Source organism: Cavia porcellus, unplaced genomic scaffold, assembly GCF_034190915.1.
Source record: "Cavia porcellus strain 051 isolate PalLab524CR breed Dunkin Hartley unplaced genomic scaffold, mCavPor4.1 scaffold_8, whole genome shotgun sequence".
Lineage (NCBI taxonomy): Eukaryota > Metazoa > Chordata > Mammalia > Rodentia > Caviidae > Cavia > Cavia porcellus.
The window spans coordinates 35,472,499-35,498,022 of NW_026947491.1; the positions used below are offsets into that span (position 1 = coordinate 35,472,499).

Consider the following 25,524-nt stretch of genomic DNA (forward strand, 5'->3'; position numbering starts at 1 on the left):
ACTTTCAGTCTATGAATTTCTTTCTGAGTTAAATGTTACTTATATACTGCATATTGATGAATCTTGTTTCTAGATCCATTCTGGCTGTGTTTCTTTTTATCAGTTAATTGAGGCCACCTCCATTAATTGTTATGGCCAACGTGAACTGACTCATCTCTCCCTTGCTATTTTCCTTCCATTGGCTCCCTACTTTTCTCCTGTTCAATTGCTTGTCACACTTGGTGATCCCTCTCTGCCACTGTTCCTGGAACCGTGGTCATTTTTACCTCTCCCTAGACTGTCCTTCAGTATTCTGTGTAGAGTTGTTTTGGTGGTCACGAATTCCTTCAGTTCTTTGCCATGGAAGTATCTTTTTTTCTCCACTAGGTTTAAAGCATAATTTTTCAGGGTACATCCATCGGGGTTGGAAGTTGTTTTCCTTCAGGAGTTGAAATAATTCACTCTAAGCTTTTCTTTACTTGAAAGTTTGTGTTGAGAAGTCTGTGATGATTCTGATGGGTTTCCTTCATAGGTGATCTATCTTCTTTAATAGCTTTTAATATTCTCTTCTTGTGCTGAATTTCTGGGATCTTGATTATTGTATGTCTTGGTGTAAATTTATTTTGGTTATGGCTAGTTGGAGTTCTATATGCCTCACTTATTGGTATATCAAGTTCTTTCCCCATGTTTGGGAAGTTTTCTGCTATTATTTCTTTTAATAGTATTTTATGTCACTTGTGTTGACTCTTGCTGTTTCACTGATACCTATTCTTCTTGAGTTATTTTTTTTTGCATCATTTTGCAGCTGTTGAATTGTTATTTCCTGGTTCCTTGTTATTTTTAAGAGATCTTTCCTTCCATTATTGCTAACTGCAATCCTATCTTCAGGGTCTGAAAGTCTTTCTTAAGTCTCTTTCAAGTGGTTTTGCCAGCTTTCAGTGAACTTTTTAATTTCCTGAGTAGCTCTTTAAATCTGTTTCATGCATTTCAATTCTTATTGTATTGATCATTGAAGGTTTCCCTCATTTTCCTTATGTTCTTTTTAAAATCTATGTCTTTTTTAGATATGCTCAGCAACTCTCTTATTATGCTTGTCATTTCTTCTTTTATTGGATATATTATTTCTGATATGATTTCTTTTACAGCCTCATGAAGTCATTTCCTTACTACAGTTACCATTGTCCCAGAAATTTCAGGGGTGCGACTTCCACTTGGTTTCATGTCTGTGTCTCCTGGACTTCTTCAGCTGGAGGGCAGAAATTGCCTTTTGCTCCTTCATCTTGACATTTGCCTCATTTCTTCTGGACGAGCCAGTTGTTGAGTCCCAGGCACTTCCTGCATTGGTTTCCCATCTGCAGTATAAAGTATGGGTCAAGCCCCAGGGTTTCTTCTAATCACCCGGGGAGGTGGTGGGGCATGGCACAGCCTTCTCCAGACACACGTGGCTTCTCCAAGGCCTGGCTGGCTACAGGTCCCCATTGGTGTCCATTGGGCTTACTGAGATAGGGTTGGCTGTTTCTTCTCCAGGCCAGCACTGGCTATCCGCAGGAGGTTCTTGATGGTAGCTGGCATCTCTATGGGAATAGGGCTGACTGCTTTTTCTCCTGGCCCACAGTGGCTACAGGTCCCCAGTAGTGGCCTGTGTGCTTGTGAGGGTAGGGCTTTCTGCTTCTGCCAGCTGGCTAACATCTTTGATCAGTTTCCACATTTCATCTGCTGGCTCATATAGTTACTGTTACTTTGGACTTTTCTGCATCCCTAGCCCCGCCTATCCATTGTGTGGACTCTAGTGGGGATCTTCTGAGTCTTTGGCTTTCTGCTGGTCTCTAGTCCCTGAGTCTCGTCAATGGACTAAATGGGTCACTGATTCAAATCCCTTTCTCACAAGTTATAGTAGCTTTGGTCAATGGTGGGAACAGGTGCCATCTCTGATCCCTTCCTGCCAGTCACAGCAGCTCTGGTCAGTAGTGGGGAAAAGAACCCATCTTGGATCTTTTTCTCATCAGTCCTGTAAATGGATTTTTTGATGCCATTTATACTGCCTTGTGATTTTTTATTTTCTAATTTTAAAAAATTAATAAACCAGGTGTGGTGGCTCATGCCTGTAATCCCAGCACTTGGGAGGGTAAGACAGGAAGATTGTTTCAAGTTTGAGACCAGCATGGGCTGCAAAGTGGGGCCAAGTCCAGCCTGAACTGCATAGCAAGACCCTGTCTCAAAAGAAAAAAGAAAAAAATTAATAAATTTTAAAAATATAAATCTTAGAATGTTTTCTTTAGCCATGTCTAGTCTATTCATTAGTCCGTGAAAGGCATTCTTCATTTGTGAAGTAGCAGTTTTGATCTCTAGAATTCAAAAAATTCTTTTTTTATAATATCTATCTTCTACTGATGTTATTCATTTGTTCATGTGGGTGGTTTACTTTTCCCATTATGCTCTTCTGTGTTGATAACAACTTTAAAAATTCCTCCTCTGACAGTTCCAACATTCCTGCTATATTTGATACTCAGATTGCTTGTTCAGTCTCTTCAAATTGTTGTTTACTTTGTAATTTTGTGTTGAAAGGAGAACATGATGTACTGGCTAAGAGGAACTGTTAAGAGTAGGTCTTTCAAAATGTGCTGGTTGAGTGTGAATGAAGGACAGAAATTTGCAGTACAGTAATGCGCTATCAACTTTTGGTCAAGCCGCAAAGTCTGCCTTTCTTTTTCTTTTTCCTTTGGTACCAGAGATCAAACTCATGACTTTGCGCTTGCCAGGCAGGTGCTTACGTTGTTCAGCTAAATCTCCGGCCCTGTCTCCCTTTTCCGTATCATCTGTATGTTTTTGTTTTTGTTTTTGTTTTTTTTGTATCAGGAATCAAAATCAGGACTTTGAGCTATATCCTTAGCCCTTATCATCTGTCTTTTATTTTGTTGTTTTTTTTAAAATTTATACTTTGGATTTCTCATATAAGAGAAACTATGTAATATTTAACTTTCTGTGTCTGACATATTGCATTTAGCATTATGATCTCAAAGAGCAACCATTCTTTGTGGTTAATTACTACCCCATTGCATATGTCACATTTTCTCTATCCATTTATTTGTGGATGGACATATAGTCTGCTTCTGAGATTTAGCTATTATAAGTTGTACTGCTATAAATATGGGTATGCATGTATCTCTTTCATTTTTGGCACATCAGTTTGGACTGTGACCTCCCTGGCAGATGCAAGAAGAGTTGACTGTTTAGTTGCTGGCTTTTTACTTGCTGTTAGGAGGAGTAGCAACTTTGTTTGTTGGGGACCACTACCCAGCAGTGCTGAGCAGGATTTAAATTTTACTAATTGGGTTTCCTATGTTTATCTGTGAGTCTGTGCTAGGTCTCAGAACCTTGCCTGGCAATGGGAGCTGATTCATATTAAGTCAACCACTATGAATCACTGGTCCTGGATGAGGCCTATAGTGGCCTGTGAGGCCAGAGATACCTCAAAGGGCAAGATAAGGCCACAGCTGAAGACACCCTGGCTCTAACACTAAGTAAATAAAGACTGTAGCTGCAGACATCTTAATCCTGCAGTCTCAATTCTACCATAAATGTTATCTTGGAGATAAGATGGTTCTCCTAAATTGGCTTAACCTACTACTTGGGGAAGTCTTTGAAGTGACCCTGAGGTCCTGCTCATTTCCTGTGCTTTCCTCAGTTTCCCCGCCTTTTGTCTTAGTCCTAATAAAAGTGGGCTAATCCAGAGAATGCCTGTCATAGCCCTTGTGAGCTCAATTAAAGGGTTTTGACCCTCCTGGAGCCCTAAAATTCATACAATTTGTCTCTTTATTTAGCCTTTGCCATACACTTGTTTGGAAGATCGGGAATCTAGGTCAGGACCCGATACTTGCTTGTGTGTCTTGTATTAGATTGGGCCCCATGGTTTCCTGCATGCTAGGCAAGCACTCTACTGGAATATTTTAAAATTTGAATATAAGTTCTAAGTCAGCCTGGACAATTTAGTGAGACCCTATCTTGAAATACAGAATAGAAAAATAACTGCCAGTGTAGCTCAGCGGGCAGGCCCTAGTTCAATCCCTAATGTCACTAAGAGTAATTTTGAAACAAAGTCTTGCTGAATTGCCCAGACCAGCCTTGAACTTGCAGTTCTCCTGTGTCAGTCTCCCAAGTAGCCAGGATTACAGATATGCACCATGGACCTGGTCCGGAGTGGCAGATTCTAAACTTCTTAGCTGGTATGAATTTGAGATGGAGAGGAGCATAGGGAGAAAAATGGGCACCTCGGGTGTGGATGTGCCTTTACAGAAAAGCAGACCTGGTCTTCCTCATTGTGGGAAGGCTGGGAGAAGGTAACCCACATTCAGAGTCCCTGAATTCAGAGTACCACATTCAGAGTCCCTGGGTACTCCGCAGCAGATAAGCAATTAGCAGAAATGGCTGCAGATAGTAACAGGTGGAGGCAAGTTGAGAGGCCCCTTGGAGTTCAGTGGGTAACTTTGCACTGCAGAGAATAACGCAGTCTTTTATCCTTGCCACTGAGAGCAGTAGGGACGTGCTCCTGAGCTTTCTTCAAGCAGGATATGAGGAAGAGGTCAAAATGTAGGAGAGAGCTTGAGAATTTCTGGCAGGTTCCCAGGTGATTGGAGCACTCCTGCTTCTGTGGCAGCACTTGGAAAACCACCATAATGTACAGTAGCCAGTTTCCTGGCCTCATGTTGCTTGGTAATTATAAGCAGGTCTAGGTATGGTCAAAAGATATGTTAGACTACCCAGTCCAAAGTTGCAAGCTTTTCTTTATAGCTAATCATTTATTTTTAGGAGGGAAAATGGACTCCTGCATCTTTCGGTTACTACTGTTTTTTTCTTAATGTTGTGCTTTTATGTTGGCATTTTTCTTTTTTCCCTGTTTCTTTGTTCTCTTTGGTCTGATCTTTCCTTATAACTTCTATTTGTTGGATTGTGTTTTTTCCATGTTCTGTGAAATACTATGACAAGTATGTGAAAATAATATGACTTAATTGAGTTTAAAATTACCTTGCATCTAGCCTGAGACAGCGAAGAGCCTGCCATAATTTCTGTTATTAGCTTCACGTTAGAAGTTTTATTTGTTCAGAGGCTCTAAAAAACCTTAACAAGTCAGTGCAGAAGAAAAAACTTGGGGCGAGGATGATAATAATAATGTATAAATCAGAGACCTGATTTCAGTCTTTGATGGTGAAAGCCTGTGGGAAAAATGTTTTCTTTTTGACTGTTATTACTATATTACTATCTATAAGATCTGTCCAGGAACATGAGGTGAAAGAGAAAAACATGAACTTAAAAAAAGTGAAGACGAAATTTAAATTAGAAAGACTATCTTAAATAAGTCACTATTGTATCTATACTAATGTCCATAATTTATAAAGAACAAAACATTGGGTGACCTCTAGTCATTGATTCTTCAAAGAGTTTATTTCTTTCATTCCATAATTAAGTGAACAAGGATTAATTTTAGATAATATAATAAACTCAAATAATATTTCTAAGTATTTCCCAAATTTAAAATAATCAAATTGTATGGTTCTAAGACTGCCATAAAATACAATAAGTCCCTGATTTAATGAATGAGTTTGGTTCCAGGAGCATGTTTGTAAATCAGATTCTTTCATAAGGATGAAAACTGTCTTATTACATTTGACACAAATATATAATGTAAAGCATAAAAAATAAAATACAGGGTCCATTCATATATGTGAAAGTTTGCAACTCGAATGCTTGTAAATTGGGGACTTACTGAACATACATTTAGCTGGAAATTTTGTGTCTGTATGTATGGAAATAAGTGTTGGTACCACTAGGGGGCACTGTATATAAACTTTTGTACTGAACATAGCCATAAAGGGGATAGAGCTTGGGAGAATTTAGTTGCAGAAGAGGTTTGCAGTAACCTATATATACTTATCCAAAATATTGTTTATAAGTTGCTTCCTTAGAACTCAGATTGCATTTTTTCTCATAGAAACAGCAAAATAGTAGTACATTCCTAGGTCCCTACTAAGTCCCCAATAGCCTTTTATTTTTTGATTGCTTTGTTTTGTTTTGAGACAGGGTCTCACTATGTGGTGAGGGTTGGCTTTGAAGTTGCTGAAGTAGCTCAAGGTGGCCCCGAACTGATGGTGATCCTCTTTCCTCCTGAGTGCTGGGATTGCAGGCATATGCCACAGCCACATCCAGCAACAGTGGCCTTTCAAATATGCATCATAAGGCAGGGTTTTTCTTTCACTATATAAAAGTGGGTAACAATGACACAAACCACAAACCTCTAGTAAAACTACAGAATCCATTTATGTAAAAAATGGAGTTTAAGAAACAATCTGAATATAGAAAATTTTTATAGGGGACAGGTTTAGTTACAGAAGCCACTATTTTGACTCAAAAACAAGAATAAAACAAAAATGCACAAGAATAAACTTAGTTACCCAGTGACTACGTACCCTCAGATTAGTTAGATTGGGCAGCACTATCCCACACCTCCCGGCTCCTTCGTGTTTTTGTGGGATTTACACATTTCTGACCTCTGAGAGTCCACTTGGCTATCCTTGCTTTCTGACGGCCACAGTCTCTGCCGTCCCTGTTACCTGCAGCTCTTCCATAGCATTTCCGCTTCCTTTGCTTCAAAGGCAGCCAGCTGTTGAGCTAAACCCAGACTTTCCTTTCTTTCAGCCCTGGGGATGGAGCCCAGGGCCTCTCTGCTGAACGACACCTCTTAGCTTTTGCTGATTTTTATTTTGTGACAGGGTCTTGCCAACTTGCTGCATCCAAGTCCCCGGCTAGCAAGTGTAATGTCTTACAGCTCTGTTTCCCTCAGATCCGTTTTAGGACCTGAACCATCTGACTTTCCCCTGAGAATGGGACTATCCCGTGACCACAGCAGCATCCCCTTTGCCTCTTTTCCACCACCAAAGTGTCTCTGTTCTTTCCTCTTCAACTTTCTTCCTCCTAACTTAATTACTGCTTTTTGGATTATCTTTCTTCTCCCCTTAAGGCTTTCACTACATGAGTCTACATTTCAGTCAATGAGTATTTTAAACTCGACACGAAACAAAACACAACCTGACAGTTAATTTCTTACCCTGGTAGCCTTTCCCTTTCCTCTTTAGTGGATGCAGAAAATCACAGTTTTCTTTCTTCTCAGGACTGATGGGGATGAGGGTAGAAGGGAATGATGAGCGTAGCTCCTTGATGACACTGTTAGGTGTCATCAAGCACCTTAGCTACAGCCTACTTCATCCTTCAGCGGTCACCGGTGTCACCACGGGGTGCTTGTGGAGAAAACCCATTCCCAGAGGTGCGGGGCAGCAGGAAGGGGCATTGCAAATAAGCATCCTTAGATTATTCCACTGAGAAGAAGGGTGTTATTCTGGCCGCACACTGATGGATTTTACAGCAGTCCTGCATCGTCAAGCCTTTCCTGCAAGTGTGTTGTGATTTTACGGTGTTATCTTTTGTCTATGGCTTTTTGTTTCAAAACAGCAAGTATGTCATGGTCTCTAAGGAGATAGGAAAGGTACTATTAGTTGCTTGGTTTTGGTGTGGTAGTGAAACAGTAATGTTTAGTAAAGATGGACATGGCTTTGATCTTCCCATTTAGAAATCTGTGTCTGTTTATCCATTATGCTTTTCACAAGAGGAGAAAATGTTATTCGTGAAGCCTTTTGTGCATGTGTGTATAGTGTATGTTTTAGATGATAAATAATTGAAAGTATAGGTTGGCATTCTTCCTTCTTTTTAGGGTAATGAGGAGACAGATGGTATTTTTTTCTATAGATGCCAATAAAGAAAAAAAAAGTAAAAGGGAGGGCCCCCAAGCCTGGTGGCTGTGGAACAAGTCTTATCTAGTTTCAAAACCAAAGGCTCAGATCTCAGATTCTCCTGACACCATCTCTTAGATCCTACAGTCTAAGGTTTAAGGACAGGATGGACAGTAGATTTCACAGGACTGGCTAAGTAGAGGAGTTTTGAATTGAAATAAAATCCTTCCTGGATGCAGCTAGTAAATATGTAAAGAGTGAGAACTATCCCTGTCCAGCTGATTAGTGATGTTTAAGTGGGTAAGAGGAGTTACACTGCCCCTGCCCACTTACAATATTATGGCATTTAGGCTTTATAACTTTTCATGACATGAAAGGTAAAATTTTTATTTAAATAGAACAAGGACCTCAGTTTTAGCAAGATAAAGCAAGTTCATGTGTGTTTCGGCTAGACATAATAGTAAAAAAACTTCTCTGATACGTCATTTTAAAATAGATCTTTGAAATGACAGAGCTTTGCTTTTTTTTGCAAGGTTCTTTTTAACATCTGACAAGTTGAGTGTTTCTATCCATGTAAATCACATGCTAATTAGTAATTAACCACTCTATTTAATTAGACTGTCTAGTTGGTGCGTCAGACATTCATCACTCCCAGGCTGGTGTGTGCTGGCTGCTCTCGGTGCCCAGGCTGCTGCTCTGGCTTAGTGCATGCTGTGTGGCAGCTGTGTGCAGGTGCGGCTTTGCGCTGCTTTGTCTTTAACTCAGACAGGGAAATACCAGTGTTTAGGGAGTAGCATTTAACCTACTTAGTCAACTAGATTTCTAAAATGGTAACAAAAGGCAAAAATGAATCTTTTCTGACTGCATGAAGAAAAAACTCCTTTCTTCAAGAAATTCATTATCTTTTCTTCTTTCCTATGTATTGGAGTTTGTCTCTGGTCATTTGGAAATGAAATGTATACTTTAAGGAAAGACCAAAATTGTGCCAGAGCTACTGAATTTGCAAAAAGTTCTCAGTATGCAATAGATACCTATGAACTCTTAACACTTTTCTGAAGCTTTTAGTGAATGGAATATATTAAGTAAAACACATTCAAAATTTTAATTAGAAATGGCTACAGTAATGTAGAGCCTTTATTTTAATAAATATGTTACATTATTTAGATTAGGACACTAACCTATTATACCATTTATTCCAGCAGTTCACACATAAATGTGACCTAGTATTATAAATTTCTAAAAGTATATAATTTACTTTGAACAACTCCTAGACCTTTTTAAGTATTTTGCTTGGAAAGCATTCATGATAATGAATTCTACTCCTGTAGTGACACTTCACCAGAAACAGACTTCATTTAAGTCAGTGGTGCTCAGCTCTGGGCAGAGGTCAGGAAAAAAGGGATTATTTATCCAAATTGCCTATTGAGTGTTTTGCTTGGTTAATTATGTTTTTGTTTAAGATACCATTTCTCAGAGTGGGATTTTATTCTGGATAGCAGCATCTGTTTGAACACATTCAGTAGGAAGCTTATATGGTATGTCCAGACTCATCATTTTTCCAAAATGGGGTGCAGATGAAATCCTGAGATTAACAGCATGTCCGACAAATTTTATTCAGTGGCACACTTTGCTGAATAGCTGGACAGAGGCAGTTTTTGTTGTCCTAGCTTCTCAAAACACATACACTTGCAGAAGCTCTGAGGGAGTAGAGCAGGGAGAGACAGAGACTCAGAGAAAGCATTGGTTTATTCAGAGTTTTAGTTAGTTAGCACTGGAAGTTAGACCAGACCCATATCTATTGCTGCCTTCTGGGCTCTCTTTCTCCTATTTCTCTTCTTTCTCATCTTCGTTTGGATAAAGATATTGAGACAGAGAATACAATATTGTCCATCCTTAATAATCGCATCCAAAAAAATGAAGTACCTAGGAATCAATCTAACAAAGCAAGTAAAAGATCTATTCAGTGAAAATTACAGTACTCTGAAAAAAAGAAATCAAAGAGGATTTCAGAAAATGGAAAACATTCCTTGTTCATGGATAGGAAGAACAACCATTCTCTCAAAATTTTTATACAGATTTAATGCAATTCCAATCAACATACCATTTGCATACATCATAGATTTAGAGAAAGCATTCCTAAAATTCATCTGGAACCAGAAGGAACCTACAATAGTAAAGGAAATTATGGGAAATAAGGGCAAGGCAGGAGGCATCACAATCCCTGACTTGAAATTATTCTACAAAGCTACAGTAATAAAATCAGTATGGTACTGGAATAAAAATAGACTTGAAGATCAGTGGAATAAATTAAAAGATACAGCTACAATTACAAACACACTTAGTCACTCTGTCTTCAGCAAAGGGGCCAAACATGTTAATTGGAAGAAAGACAGCCTCTTTTATAAGTGATGCTGGAAAACCTGGCTTTCCATATGCCAAAAACTAAAACTAGACCCACGTCTACCATCATGCACTAAAGTCAAAATGGATCAAAATGGATCTAAATATTGACAAAAAACTAAATTTACTGCAAGACAAAGTAGGTAGGAATCTCAAAGACATAGGGATAGGAAGGGAGTTCATGAATAAAAATTGAACTGTACAGGAAATACTTCAAAGAATCAACAGATGGAATCTCATGATATTAAAAAGTTTTTGTATATCCAAATAAATTACTAACAGAATGAAAAGAAAACCCATGGATTGGGAAAAGATTTTTACCAAGTGTTACTATGACAAAGGACTTCTGTCTAGGACATATAAAGAATTAAAAAAAAATCAGGCCCCTAAAATTCAAAGACCTAATCCAAAAATGGACATCTGATATGAGTGCACACTTCTCAAATGAAGAAACACAAATGACAAATAAATACATGAAAGGATGTTCAGCATCATTGTTTATTCAAGAACGCAAGTTAAAATTCCATCTCACTCCAGAAAGAATGACTAAGATCAAGAAATAACCAATGCTGGCAGGGCAGTGGGAAAGGGAACTCTTTTCCACTGTTGGTGGGAGTCTAGACTGGTGCAACCACAGTGGAGATAAGTGTTGAGGTTCCTCAAAAAGCTAGGATTAGAGGTTCCATTTGACCCAGCTATCCTTCTGGCCTTTTCCCCAGAAGAATTGAAAACATCATAATACAGTGATATATGTGCACCTATATTTATAGCAGCACAATTTGTAGTAACCCAACCTTGGAAACAACCCAAATTCCCATCAGCTGAGGAATGAATAAAAAAGATGTGGAGTTTTTATACAGTGGAGTACTACTCAGCTATAAAGAAGGATCATATGGACACTTTTTAAAATTTTTAATTTTAAAAAAACAGAAAAAGGATAGAAATGATACACAAGTTTTAAAAAGTAGGGAATTAACACTAGTTAATATAATGCATATTGTTGTCTTCCAAGTTGTTGAGGTTACAAAATCTAGACACAAAAGTGACCAAAGAGTGACAACACAGTTTTTTTTTGATGAACTAACCAAGATTAGTAGTATAGTTATCTATCTAGCATACATACACATACATGTGTTCATATGTGTTTACCAACATATATATATATATATATATATATATATGTATATATATATAATTTTTTCCTTTCTTTCTCTTTTTCCTTTCCCCTATCCCAGTTGTTCTATCCTTTGGAGTACTTTCTTTCCCTTTCATTATTTCAATATTTATTGTCACATTGAGGCTTTTATAGGGAAAGGGATGAGACTTGGGACCATACTCATAAGTGAAATAAGTCAAACTCACATGTGTAAATATCTGGAATAAGAAACTGAAAGACTAAGATCCAAAACTTACAATAAATGTGGTATGTAATATAAATATAGTAAAAGGATAAGAAACTACTCAAAAGGGAAAAATAATGGGATGGGCAAAGGAGGAAAGAAGGAAGGGAAAAGGAAAAAGTTATAAATTTGAATATATATACATAAGATAGCTAAGATGACTACTAATTGTGTTAGTTCTTGGAAAAGAACAGTTAATACTTACAAGATCAGATCAATCTTCCATGTTTATATCTGGTAATCTAAGCCGCTGTTTTCAAGACAGCCATGTGCAATATAACAACCACTGTTAAATTCCAATCATCTTTTTTTAAGCATTAAAATTTTTTATTTTTTATGATTGTTATTTTTTTGATGAGGAAGATTTTATAGAAAACTGAAAAATGAGAATAGTGAAATATGCTCCTGGTAAACAGTATGAAGAATGTACAAGTATATACTCAAAGTTTTCATGAAACAGTGAAACCCATGAAGTTAAGGCTTTATTATCTATCAACAAAATTAACTGGTTTGATGAAGACAAGTATGAAAATATTCTAACATAGTGATGTTCAAAGTAACTTTCTGTAATGATAGAAACATTTCGTATCTCTGTATTGTCCATTATGGAATCTGCTAGCCAGGTGAATTCTTGAAATGAAAAGGCAACTGAGGACATGAATTTTTCATGTAATTTAAATAGCCACGTGTGACTAGTGGCTGCTTATACATCTGTGCAGTTCCAGTGTTTCTTGAGTTAAAAACCAGTGGTTTCTTTCGGGAGACTTTTTCCATTACTGTTAAGGGACTGAAGGTCACCTGTGCAAAGAAAGGAAAGCTCTTAAAAATTTCTCTGGCCACTTAAGATCTAAAATTCCCCACAGCTTTTGCAGGCAGAGGCTGGCACAGCCACTAGGAAGAGCGTAAGGGAAGGACGCGTGGGTAAAACTCAGTACATATGCCCCTCTAACTCGCAGCTATTGCTAGAGGGTGGAGTTTGGTCACTCCGCAAAATACTTACAATTATGCAGAATCAAGTTGTGGCCTCCCCTGGGGCCTTCTGTGAATGTAAATCACTACTGTGGGACTGGTGGAGAGGTGGAGGTGGTGCTCATTTGCAGATAGTGTTTGCAGAGCTACATGAGGGTTTAGAGGTAGACGGAGATGAGAGCCCTTTCTGGCCACCTGCCAGCTGAACAGGCCCTTTCTTCTTTGGGATTACAGTCTTGTTCTTGGTCTTAAACACTACGTGGATCCAGCTTGTTCCTGAAGAAGTCAGTCTCTCCTGTGAGCAGGTCTGTGTTGTAGGTAATGGACTTATAGCTGAACCACTGCTTGGCCTATGGGTTAGTGGGCTAATGCCATAGCTGGTGAAGGCTTACTGCCCCTGGGGCAGGCCAAGGTGGGTGATAAACAGGTGGTAATATGCAGTAAAAGTATCTGTGAGAAAATGCCAACATAATGCTCTGCCCAGAAACCAGATTTCAGCATCTTGTGCTAATGCTGGTTTCCCAGTTTTGTAGACAAGGCAAATCTTTCCATTTCCATTGCATGAGTACAGTTCGAATATCACACTTCAAGAGTCAAAATGAGGCTTCTCTGGCTGGTTCTCACTGAGGATATGCATCGTCCTTGGTGTGCCAGAGTTGTGTATTAGGAAGTGAACATATAGAAGACTGGTAGAGCTCAGTTTTGAGATGCTGTTAATTGCCATGTAGCTCAGCAGAATTATCAATCATCTTGTTTTGAAAGTCTATGTTGTGTTTGTTTTGTATTTGTTGTTGTTTGTTTGTCTTTTTTTCTTTTCTATGTTTTTTCTCTTAAAAAATAAATGCAATGTGGTTATTATATCAAGTTTTGTTTAAAGTTTTATTTCATCAGAATCATTTCTGATTAAATTTTATTTTTAAGTTTGTAATCAATATCAATATATATTGACTATATACTATGTAAGGGATGTCTTTTATACTATATTCATGTATAAGAGACTTTACATTCTTAATTATCAGTGGATGAAATTGTGTCTTTAGAAATTTTAGAAGTTTTAATGAAGGCTTTATGAACATGACTAGTATTTCCTTCTAATGCCTTTGATTCTTCCTCATTCAGTGTAGAGCAATCCCCAACTTTACAAGAAAGCTCCTTTGAGCAGAATAAAAGTTCTACTTGCTAAATCTTTGTGATAGAATCTGGTGGGTCCAGATAGTCAGCAAAAGGAAGTCTTTTTTCTACTAGTATGCGGTAACACAAGGATGTTTTAGTCACTAATGGCATTCTCTTAAACATTTCTAATAACTAGTGGCGTGTGTTAGAAATAAGTTAAAAATTAAGAAGAAGTGAGGTCGAAGAATTCTAGATCTTTTGGTCAAACTCAGTAATCAGGTCTATGATAGAAGAAAAAGCTCGGTTCTCTCAGTGAAAATAATCAGTGTTTTAGTAGTGAATTACCATTCTCAGTGAATCGTGATCTGCTCACGGACATAGTTTATTTAGTTATTTCTATATTGTGTGGATATCAATGTAAGGAGAGTCAAAATACTAAAAAGCACAGTGGTTTTAAATCTTTTACTGTCCACCATCTGTGTATTGTTCTCTTGAAGTGGTTGCCTGGTATAGTAGAATTTAATAACTCACTTTGAACTCACAATTCCTGATTTCTATTTGATTGTTGGCTGCCATCCAGCTTTGTGACCTTGTGACATCATTCACTTTCATCTATAAGCTAGGGGAATTAGCCTAACATTTTTTCTTATGCTTTTAAATTCTGAAGTTTTATTTGAATATTTCAGTGAATATGCTTGAATTTTGGTCAAGTCTGAATTATAATTTAAACCCAGAGTCAGAAACTGTGCATGTTTACTTCAGTTTTCTATAAAAATTCTCGAGTTCTAAGTATTCATGGTATTTGATTGCTGTTTTTAGAAAACTTTTTTTAAAAAGCAAAACAGAATAAAAGGTTAGAAATAATGCAGAATTTCAAAAAAAGTAGGGAATTAACACTAGTTATTATATTGCATATTGTTGTTTTAGAAGTTGTTGTTCAGGTCGCAAAATCTAGGTACAAAATTGATGAGTCAAACAGTGACACCACAAGCTATTCTTTCCGATGAACTAACAGAGATTAATAATATAGTTATCTATCTAGCATACAGACACATACATACATACATTTATATTTGTTTACCAACTTACATATAATCTTCTCCTTTCTTCCTTTTTTTCCTTTCCCTTATCCTAGTTGTTCTGTCCTTTTGGGCACTTTCTTTCTCTTTCATTATTAGAGTATCTGTTGTATATTTAGGATCTTATTACTCCTTCAGATTTTTAACTTTTTATTATTTTTTATATTAGGGAGACAATATCATATTTATAAATGTGAGTTTGATTTATTTCACTTATGAGTATGGCCCCCATTTACCTATTAAAGCCTCAAGATTATCCTTTTTAATTGCTGAGTAATAATCTAATGTATAAAAAAGCACATCTTTTTTTATGCATTCTGTGGTTGATGGGAATTTTGGTTGTTTCCACAATTTACCTAATGCAGTTGTGCTGCTATAAACACAGGTGCACATATATTGCTGTGGCATGACATTTTAAATTTTTCTGGGAAAATACCCAGAAGGGGAATAGCTGGATTAAATGAGACTTCCAATCCTACTTTTTTGAGGAATCTCCACACCGATTTCCACACTGGTTACACTGGTCTACACTCCCACCAGCAGTGGAGAAGTCTTCCTTTTTCCTCACAGCTCCTGCCAACATTTGGTGTCAGTTGATTTCTTGATGGCAGTTATTCTTTCTGGAGTAAGATGGAATCACAATGCTGTTTTAATTTACATTTCTCAAATGACCAGTGATGTTAAACATGTCTTCATGTATTTGTTTGCCATTTGTATTTCTTCTTCTGAGAAGTGTGTGTTCATCTCAGACACTCATTTTTGGTTGAGTCTTTGAATTTTGGAGGCCTAATGTTTTTCAGTTCTTTATATGTTTTAGATATAAGTCCTTTGTCTGAGGGACAGCTGGTTAAAATTCTTTCCCATTCTTTGGACTTTCTCTTCACCCTGTTGGTGATATCTTTTGAAGTAGAAAAGATCCCAGTTGTTGACACTTTGAAGTATTTCCTATGTGGTTTGCATTTTGTTCATGAACTCTGTGCCTACCCTATGTCTTCAAGGTTTTTACCTACCTTGTCTTCCAGTAGATTTTGTGTTTCTGTCTTAATATTTAGATCTTTGATCTGTTTTGACTTTGTGCATGGTGATAAACATGGGTCTAGTTTTAGCCTTCAGCATGTGGAAAGCCAATTTTTCTAGCACCATTTATTAAAGAGACTTTCTTCCAGTGAACATGTTTAGCTTCTTTGTCAAAAATAAGCTGGCTAAGTATCTTTGTAGTTGTCTCTGCATCTTGTAATCTGTTCCATTGATCGTTAGGTCTGTTTTTTTTTTTTTTTTTTTTTGCCAAGACCATAACTATTTTATCACTGTAGCTTTGTAGTTTAATTTCAAGTCAGATATTGTGATGCCTCAAGCCTTGCCTTTGTTTCCCAGGATTACTGCTGCTATTCTAGGTCTCTTCTGTTTCCAAAGGAATTTTGAAACGTCTTTTCTAGATCTGTAGGTATGTTAATGGGACTTTGATTGGAATTGCATTAAATCTCTGTAACAGTTTTGGAGTATCGCCTCAATGGCTGTTTTAAGGAATCAACAGTTTATCAAAATTAACTAGCTGCCAGAATTTAGCACACAATCTCCACCCCATTTGGGAAAAAGGTCGAGGACAGAAAAGAGCCTATATACATAGAAATTCCAAAACCCAAAGACTATTCTTCCATTTACACATCAGTTTATTCAGTAAATAATTTATACCATATCTGGTGCTGACTCAGTTTGGTGATAGGAACTACAAAACTTGAAAAATCCATTTATTTCTTTGTATTTATAGTCTGAGAACAGTGCAGAGCTTATAAAATAATTTACTAAAAGTATAAACATCAGGAAACTTATGGATTTGATTATTATTCTTTTCCATTTCAAAGATGAAATGAAAATGTTTTTGATGATAAATTTGTTTACTGTTACATTAAACATGGGAAGAGTGGTCATGGCATAATAGCCTGACCTGGCCTCTATATGGTTTCCTTCTTCATGGCAGGCTCAGTTGATTATCTAGCACCAAACTCAAGTTTTGGAACATAGAATTGCTTTAAATGTAGACCAAAGAAGCATATACTTCATTATTTAGAGCCTGCATAGTTTGCATGACCTATGAAACTGTACCCAATCTAGTAACCGTAGTTGAGACAGACTTAACTATGAAAAACAAATCCCTGCTATCCTTTGAATACACAGACCCAGATGGTCTTCACCTTGCTGCTGAGCAGCCTCGCCTGGACAGGTGAGCTTTTGCTGCAATTTCTCCTTCCTACCCTGGAAATCTCTTGCCCTCTTTTTCTTCTGACAGTGGCCTTCTGCCTGTTTCTGGAAGTTTTTTTTGCTCAGGAAATTCCTCTCATGCAGTTTTAAGTACTGCTCAATAAAGTATGTGTACTGTGGATTTGCCTGTCATAGGCCTGCCTTTTCCTTGATTCTCAAATTTAGTACAGATATCCTTCATACAAAATAAAATCTGTATAAATGATGTATTAGGTGAGTATTCTAGGTGAGTATAATAGTACACACCTGTAATCCCAGCACGCTGAGAATCTGGGGCAGGTGGATGATATGCTCAACCTTGGCAGTGTAGCCACTTAGAGAGATCCTGTTTCAAAATAAGAAAATGTACAAAGACTGTGGTTGTAGTTTAGTTCAAAGACCCTCGATTCAGCCACAATCTCTCTCTCTCTCTCTCTCTCTCTCTCTCTCTCTCTCTCTCTCTCTCTCTCTCTGTCTCTCTCACACACATACACACACACAGATTCTCACAAACACAGTAAGATTTTATAGTGTTTTACTTGTTTACTCTTTTTATTTGAACACTAAAAGAAGCCTGAAAGAGTGAAAAACCAAGGAGTTAAAATTAGAATCCTAAATTTGAGCCTTTATTAGCTGTGTGCCTAGGACAAGTTACTTAGTCTCTCTGAGATTCAGGTTCAGTACTGAAAAATAATGGTGATTTTATAGTTATTATTATTTTTTAGCTAGAGAATACAGAAAGGGTCAGAAAGGATGTAAAGGAAGCTTGTGAATTCCAAAGCACAAGGCAAAAAATGGGTGACTTCATTTTCAAATTCTAGCTTCACTACTGAGGTGACTAAAAGGGATCTCCTTGAATTTTATGTTTTCAGTATTGGATGAGTCTAATAACACCACTTTTGTGGTAGTCAGTTTGACATGACTATTAGCATTTTGAGTCATAATCACTGTGATTGCCTGAGAATAGCCTTAATTTTTACTGCAGTTTCCTAGAAAACTCTAAGAAGAGAAAACCATGAGAGTAATATGTAGAAATCTACAACCAGATTGTTGTAGATTTTGTGCTGGCAGTTTGGCTGAATTTTAACATTAGCTTAAAATAAGCCAGCTACACTTTGGATAGGATGATGTCCTATCCAAATATACTGACCAGTGTACTGTATAGATCCTTTCTTCTGAGCCAAATTATGGAGATCTACCTGGTTATATTGCTCATCTGTACCACTGTTGGGGAAAAATACCTGACTCTTGCAACATAAAGGAGGAGAGGTTTATTTTGGCTTGGTTTTAGTCCATGGGCAGCTGGATGCAAAGCAGAAACATTATGTAAGAAAATTGCAGAGAAAAGCTGCTCAACTGGTAGCATCTGGGAAGTGGAGAACTGTGAGGATTTGAAGATGTCTCCTGCAGAATGCATGTGCTGTGCATGTGCTTCAGTAGTAAAATGAAGTATAAATATCATAGAAGGCATGTAGAATGTGAACATATTAAAGAAGCAAGATGTTTAGGTTGCTTTCAGTTCTAAAATGCCATTGGGTGGGTAGGTAATAATTATTTGCTTGAAAAACAATTTTGAAATGTAAAAAGTGTGAAATGTTAGGAGAGAACAATGCATAAGAATAAAATAAGGATCAAAATAATCCTCACAATTCACATTGACATAGTAGTCACATGTGTTACATTCGAACTTTAAAAAAATATTGCTCAAGTACAGAGATATATAATAGAAATAGGAGGCTTCCTTTTAATTTAATTTCCAGATGGTGAATTACATCAATGAAATCTGGCATCTAATCAAGAACTACAAATGAAGGAAGCAGATTAATTGTCAGACCACAGTTCAGTGGCTTTAACAAGATACTGAATGTTTTTACTCATGTTGACTGATGAACCCAATCCTCCTCTTAGAAAACTGCAAACCCTGTACTTGAATTGAGAACATTAAGGTGACTGAGTTTTTCTTAAAGTGTTCACGTGAGGATAGGGAAGGCTCTTAGGAGATAAGCATGACGAAATGGGATTGAGACAACTAACGGTTGACATTTACTCTTTGTGAGCCGGTAGGTAGTATCGCCCAGTGCAGCTGTCAGGAGATGCAGCCATTCCTCTGGACTGTGCCTTAGGGCGTTACAGCAAGGACAGGCAGGAAAAGTGTATACTGCTGATACATCTGCTGCTGCTGGAGAGCATACATGGTTTGTGCTGAGGACAGAAATACATGTGAGAGAATGTGAAGCCAATACAAATCAAGTGATCTGGACAATGTATGGGATAAAAAATTGTTGCCATGTGGGCACATGTGACAGGGACACGCCTCAGCCTTGAAGGAGTAATTTCTGTGATGAATGGACCAGAGAGCATGGATTGATCACAGATACTTAGAGGGTCAGACTGTTAAGAAACAAGATCAAGGTTATTTAGTGTCCCCTTGTATGATTAGATGTCTATATTGCACACTTCTGGAGAAGAGAGCTCTATGTAGCTGAGTAAATGTAAGAAAAGAGGGAAGGAAGGAAGGGAACAAGAAAAGGAGAGAGAAGAAGGGAGGAAGGAAAATAAATAACAAATGAAAACAAACCCAAGGGATTATGTTGATTGAGAGGCAAATGCACCCTCTCTAAAAATTTACTAGATACCCTTAACATAGACAAGTGTTTAATTATTTGCTATAGGCATAAAATACTATATTTTTGGATGTCTCTCTATCTATCTGTCTGTCTGTCTATCTACCTGTTTTGGCCTTCATTTTTTCTAAATATGTATTTCTTGGATTAGAATCTAGATTTCTAGTTATAACCAAAAGGTGACTAAGTTGCTATACCGCATATAAGATAGTGCTTGACGTTTGAAAAACAACTTGGTTTTTCTGGATTTCAGTTTTCTCTTGGATAAAATGAGATAATAACATTCAACTGGTGGTTATAAGGAATGGGTGAAAATGTTGATATAAGCTAAAGATTCAAGTCTGCTTGACAGTAATAGTAACAAAACAATGAGTCAGACAACACAGTAGTGTAAAAGGTATCTAAATACCATACCCAAAGTGTATGCAACTGATTGGAATTATACAGGATTGATTTTGACGTAAGAAAGAATTAGATAAAGTATAGACTCTTTTAGCAAGTATTTGTAATAGGCTTCTCTTTGTGGTAATGTAGGAATAAAATGAGCAAAAACTCCTCATGTGGGACTTTAGGAAAATAAACTAAAGGGATAGGTGAAAAATGTGGAGAAAGGGGTAAATGTTAAATTGAACTCATCTCACTTAAAGGTAGAAAACAAGAATTCTGAGGGAGATTTTTATTTTTATTATATTTAGTGATGTTGAAATGTTAGAATAATGTGTGAATTCAGACGTATTTCGGGGGATAAAATGTCACAGGTGGTTGGGACATCTCATTATTCTACTAAACTTGTATTAAAGAATCTTTTTTCTTGAGGAGAGGAATATTTCTAGAGAAAATTTCTGAAGTTTAAATATAACAGATGGTGTTTCCAAGCTTCTGTCAATTACATACGTGATAAAACTTCAGATTTAGATTCATTACACAGCTACAATTCTTGACAAAGAGTTCATCGGGTTCTAGTGGAATCTAAGCATCACCCACCTGCTCACAGAGGATTCTGGAGGACATTTCCGAGGCCTGTGTCATTCCTTTTGAAGCTCACTCCTGGAGCTGTGATGCTTCAGGTGTCAGTAGAAATCCTATTCTTTTCCATCCTCTGCACAATAAAGCATATTAACTGCTTTTTGACCATATCAGGTAATGCTGTTACTGTAAAGGTTACCACCTTTTTGGTATTGTGATTATTCTTACACATTTGCTCCAATGAGAAACTCCATTTTGCACTACTGGCTTGCTCCTTGCTGTGTGTTTTCCAGCCATATACAGTGTTGCTGTCTTGTTTGGAGAATGCCCATTGTCCAAAATTGTTCCACAGGCTGTTCTGATTTTATACTCCTGTTACTCTGCTGCTATACTTTTCTTCCCTTTCCTTATAAGTTTAGATTGTGATTAAGAACCCAAGGACCCAGTCCTGACCGTGGCACATGCTTCCCTGTACACCTTTGTTGTTTTTGTCTTGAGTTTCCACATGCTTCTGCTTTATGTCACCTTCTCCAAGAGATGTGCTGGGATTTTTACCTCAGTGCTTCCCTCTGAAACCTTTCTGCTCGCTTTCTTATATAAGGATTACTGGACTGGGGATTTAGCTCAGCAGCACAAGTGCCTGCCTGGCAAGTGTAAGGTCATAAAAAAGCATATATATATATATATTATCATAAATAATATATATATTATTTTTTCTATTGCATTTATCATAGTATATAATTGTTTGTTATATACTTGAGTTTTTCATTACCTGTCTTTTGGTTATACTAACGAGGTGAGGTACTGTGCGTGCCTGGACATCTTTCATTTCCAGATTGCTCACTAGCAATAAATATTTATGCAATTATTTTCTTATTGTTTTGCTAGAAGTAATTTAAAATTCCCAAAAAAGGGAAAAAGTACAAAAACTTCACAAAAACCATATTTATCAAATATTAGGATTTTTATCATATTTACACTACCATTTTCGCTTTGTATGTGCACATTATTTTATATATAGCCATGAATACTTTAGCTTTATTTTATGAAAATAAAAGCATTTTTGTTCAAAAATGTAATTATAAAAATAAATGTATTTAACTCTTATGTGATATTAATGCTTAATCTATAGTCAACACACATATTTTGGCACCTGTTCTATTAATGATCATTCCTGGCGAATATGTATTTATGTAAGATGAATTATAGAATCAAACACTGCATTTAGTTATTACGTATCCTTCATCTCTTTTTAACCTTAAGAAGTTCTTAAGATTTTTATAACCTGCCAATGTGAAAGAGAATAGATGAGTGATATTACAGTGTCCCTCAGTTTGGATTTATCTGCTGTTTTCTCGTGATTGGATTCAGGTGCTGCAATTTGTCAGGACTGTTACACAAGAGATAGTTCCATCTTACTGTGCCACGTGGAAAGACACAGGATGTGCTGTTGCCACATTTCACGTATTATTAACAATGATTAAGTTAATGATAGAAAGTTATGTTCTAGATTTTCATACCTTTTCCTTGGATATCAATATGCCCAACAATTGGTACTGATAAAATTCTTCAAGTAGAGTTAAGATGGAAATCTGAGTCCAGGCTTTTAGCACACTTCACTTAGGTGTAAAATAGATGTTATATACTTTCAGGTTTTCTATCTTTGAAGTATATGCTTATTATTTACTGAAAATAGCAGTTTATTTAGGGAACATACTGTTTTTAAAGAACATCGTAACACTTCCAGTGTTCCAGGATCTTCAACAAGGGCTTAAGGTAAATGAGTGAAAGAATGAATGAGTGAGCGAATGAATCAGTATTCAAGATTAGAATTAATCCATAGCAATGTGCTGGCTCTGAAAACAGATCCTTGATGATCTTCTGGACAGTCAGAATCTATCATATGTAAAGCCAACTCACTTAGTTAACAGATACAATTATGGAGGTCCTGGATTACTGAGTGGTTTGCCAAAGGTCACACACATGGTCTGATTTGGATCCAAATATTTTTTCACCTCTACAGAGGTGCAGATAATTATCTTAATCTTTAAGAAGACAACATTTTTTAAGCATAGAAGCATGTTCTGACATGAGTTTGTAAATTTCTTCTTTCTCTTTCAGGAATGGCTGAGTAGAATGTGGTAGAATGCTTGTAACGTAATGTGCTTTGGTTAGCGAAGGGTAATAGATTAGACAGGGTTCAGCTGATGCTACTTTTTGCCTTCAATTAAAGGATGCTGGTGAATTTATAAATTTTATGTCAAACTTAATTAAAAGTTTAAAAAAGATGAAGAGATTTTTATATTGTAGTATTTATTTTTTATAATTCTTTTAAAAACTTTTTCTTTTTATTGATACTGGGGATCAAATTCACGACCGCCTGTTTGCAAGGCAGGTGCTTATGCCGCCAAGCTAAATCCCCAGCCCCCTAACAGTTTTATTATTACATATTCTAAGTATGTAGTAGTTATATTCCTTGTGGGGAATTGGCACATATATATAACATATTTAAGTTTTCACTTCCCCTCCTGTCATTTCTTCCTTCTCCCCCATGCACCCCATTCATCTCTTGGTCCCCTTGCCTTTTGTAAGAGATCTTTATCTTCCTACTTCCTAGTATCTGTTTTTTTTATTTTGCTCTTTATTTACATTTTGGATTTTCAGATAAGAGAAACATTGTAATTTTAAGCTTGTGTGTCTCATTTATTTCACTTACAATTATAGTCTCCAGATCCATTTTCCTACAAATGACTCAATTTTTAAAATTCTTTATGACAGAGTAGTGTAATTACCATACTTTCTTTGTCCATTCATCTATTGATGGATAAATAGACTGCTTCCAAGATTTAGTTATTATGAAAGTGCTTCAATAAATATGGGTATGTATGTGTCACTGTAACATGTATTTAACATTTTGGGGAAGATACCTGGAAGAATAGCAAGCTCAAGTGGAATTTCTATTTTTAGTTTTTTGAGTAAACCACATGCTGATTTGTATAATGGTTGTTCTAGTTTACATTCCACCTAATAATGCAGAAGGGCTTCTCCCTCCACCTCAGACTCTCTAGCATTTGATTTCTTGGTAATGGGCATTCATTCTGGAGTAAGAAGGAATCTCAGTGTTGTTGAACCTTTCCCCTTGTATTTATTAGCCATTTGTGCTTCTTCTGAGAAGTATCAATTCATTTCAGTTGCTCACTTTTTGACTGGATCTCTTATTGGGGATAAGTTTTTGAATTCTTTATATATTCTAGATATATAAGTTCTAGACAGTTCTCTGTCAGAGGAATAGCTGCCAAAATGGTTTTTCCAATTTGTATGTTGTCTGTTCTCTCTGTTGGTTGTTTCCTATGCTGTTAGGAATGCCATTGGTATTTTCATTGAAATTGTATTAAATCTATGTACCAGTTTTAGATGTATGGATATTTTGACTATATTGGTTCCATCTATCTAGGAATAGAGATTATCTTTCTGTTTTATAATGTCTTCTCTTTTTTCAGAGAATTGTAGTTTTCATTGTAGAGGTCTTTCACTTCTTTGGCAAGATTAATTGCAAAGGATTGAATTTTTCTTGGTGCTATTGTGAATAGAATTTTTTCTTAAATTGTTTCTTGGTGAATTAATTGAGATACAGGAACAATTGATTTTGTATCCTGCTACACTACTAAATTTACTATTAATTCTAGGAGTCTTTTTCTAAAATGTTTTGGGTGTTCTATATAAAGCATCATGTTGTCTGCAAATAATGTTGAGTTTTTCCTTTCCTATCCACATTTTTTTTTCTCTTGTCTGGTTTCTCTGACTACAGTTTTCAGTACTATGTTAAACAGTTGTATTGATAGTAGGTATACTTAACTTGTTCCTGATTTTACAAGGAAAGTTTTCAATTTTTCCCTATTTAATATGATATTGGCATAGGTTTATCATGAATGACTTTTATCAGAACAAGATGAGGCCTTTCTACATCTATTTTCATCAGTTTTTGTCATAAATGAATGTTAGATTTTGTCAAAGGCTTTTTCTGTGTCTGTTAAGAGGCATCCAGGAAGCAGAGAGAAGGGAAAGAACCCAAACAGGAAAGGATTGTGGGCCAGATATGGTACACAAGTTCATACTCTCATGACCCATTTCAAGCTGATAAAAATGGACAATCTGGGTTAACCATCATATTCTGCCCTTTGCCACCTTGACACTCTGACACATATCATTAATGTTTTGCCTCTAAATAAAGAAAATAGTAAGGTTATAATTCTGCCTAACAAGTTGTAACTACCCAGTGTAAAACTGAAAGTGCCTCAATTCCTTTCCTAAAGCTTTGACTGTTTCAAAACTGTGCAAACGTCCAAGTCCAAAGTCTTCTCTGAGATTCAAGACAAGCTCTTATATGTTAACCTCTGTAAAATTTAAAAAGCACTTTATATGATCCCAAAATACAGTGACACATAGTAAACACTCCCATTACAAAAGAGAGCAATAGATAAATACTTACTTGAATTAAAACGAGACTGGAATCCAGCAGGGTGAACATTAAATTCTGTACCTCTCTTCCAGCAACTGGGCATATGATTATGAGATGTAAGCTTCAGAGGGCTGGAAAACCCTACACCTATGGTTTTATTGGTTGCAGTACGTGGCCTCTCTCTTGGATTGTCTTGCTTAGTGACTGTAGCTCTTCTCAGCAGACATTCCACATACTTGGCATCTCTAACTTTCTACCATCCTAACACAGCTTTGGCTTCCACTCTTACAGCTTCGTATTTCATACTGTTGAGCTCCTGGTAGTGACTCCAACCCTATCACAAAATTTTCCTGCTCTCTCAGTCGTTTCTTTGAAATTTGGATGAAAGTTCCCATGACCTTGTAATACTTGTATTCTACATGTCCATAAAAGCAGCGTCATATGGACAACTGAGGACTATTTTCAGCTCAAGCAGCAGCTAGACCACTAGTACCATGGCTTCAGTTCATTCTGAGTGCC

The 25,524-nt window shown here is 36.7% G+C and overlaps 1 protein-coding gene and 1 pseudogene across 3 annotated transcripts in view; one reads left to right on the top strand and one right to left on the bottom strand.

The window, feature by feature from the left end:
• Positions 1-25,524, top strand: part of Tmem117 (transmembrane protein 117) — a 487,955-nt gene that overhangs the window by 145,946 nt on the left and 316,485 nt on the right. The window lies entirely within an intron of this gene.
• LOC134477193 (tubulin polyglutamylase complex subunit 2-like) lies at positions 12,648-13,163 on the bottom strand (annotated as a pseudogene).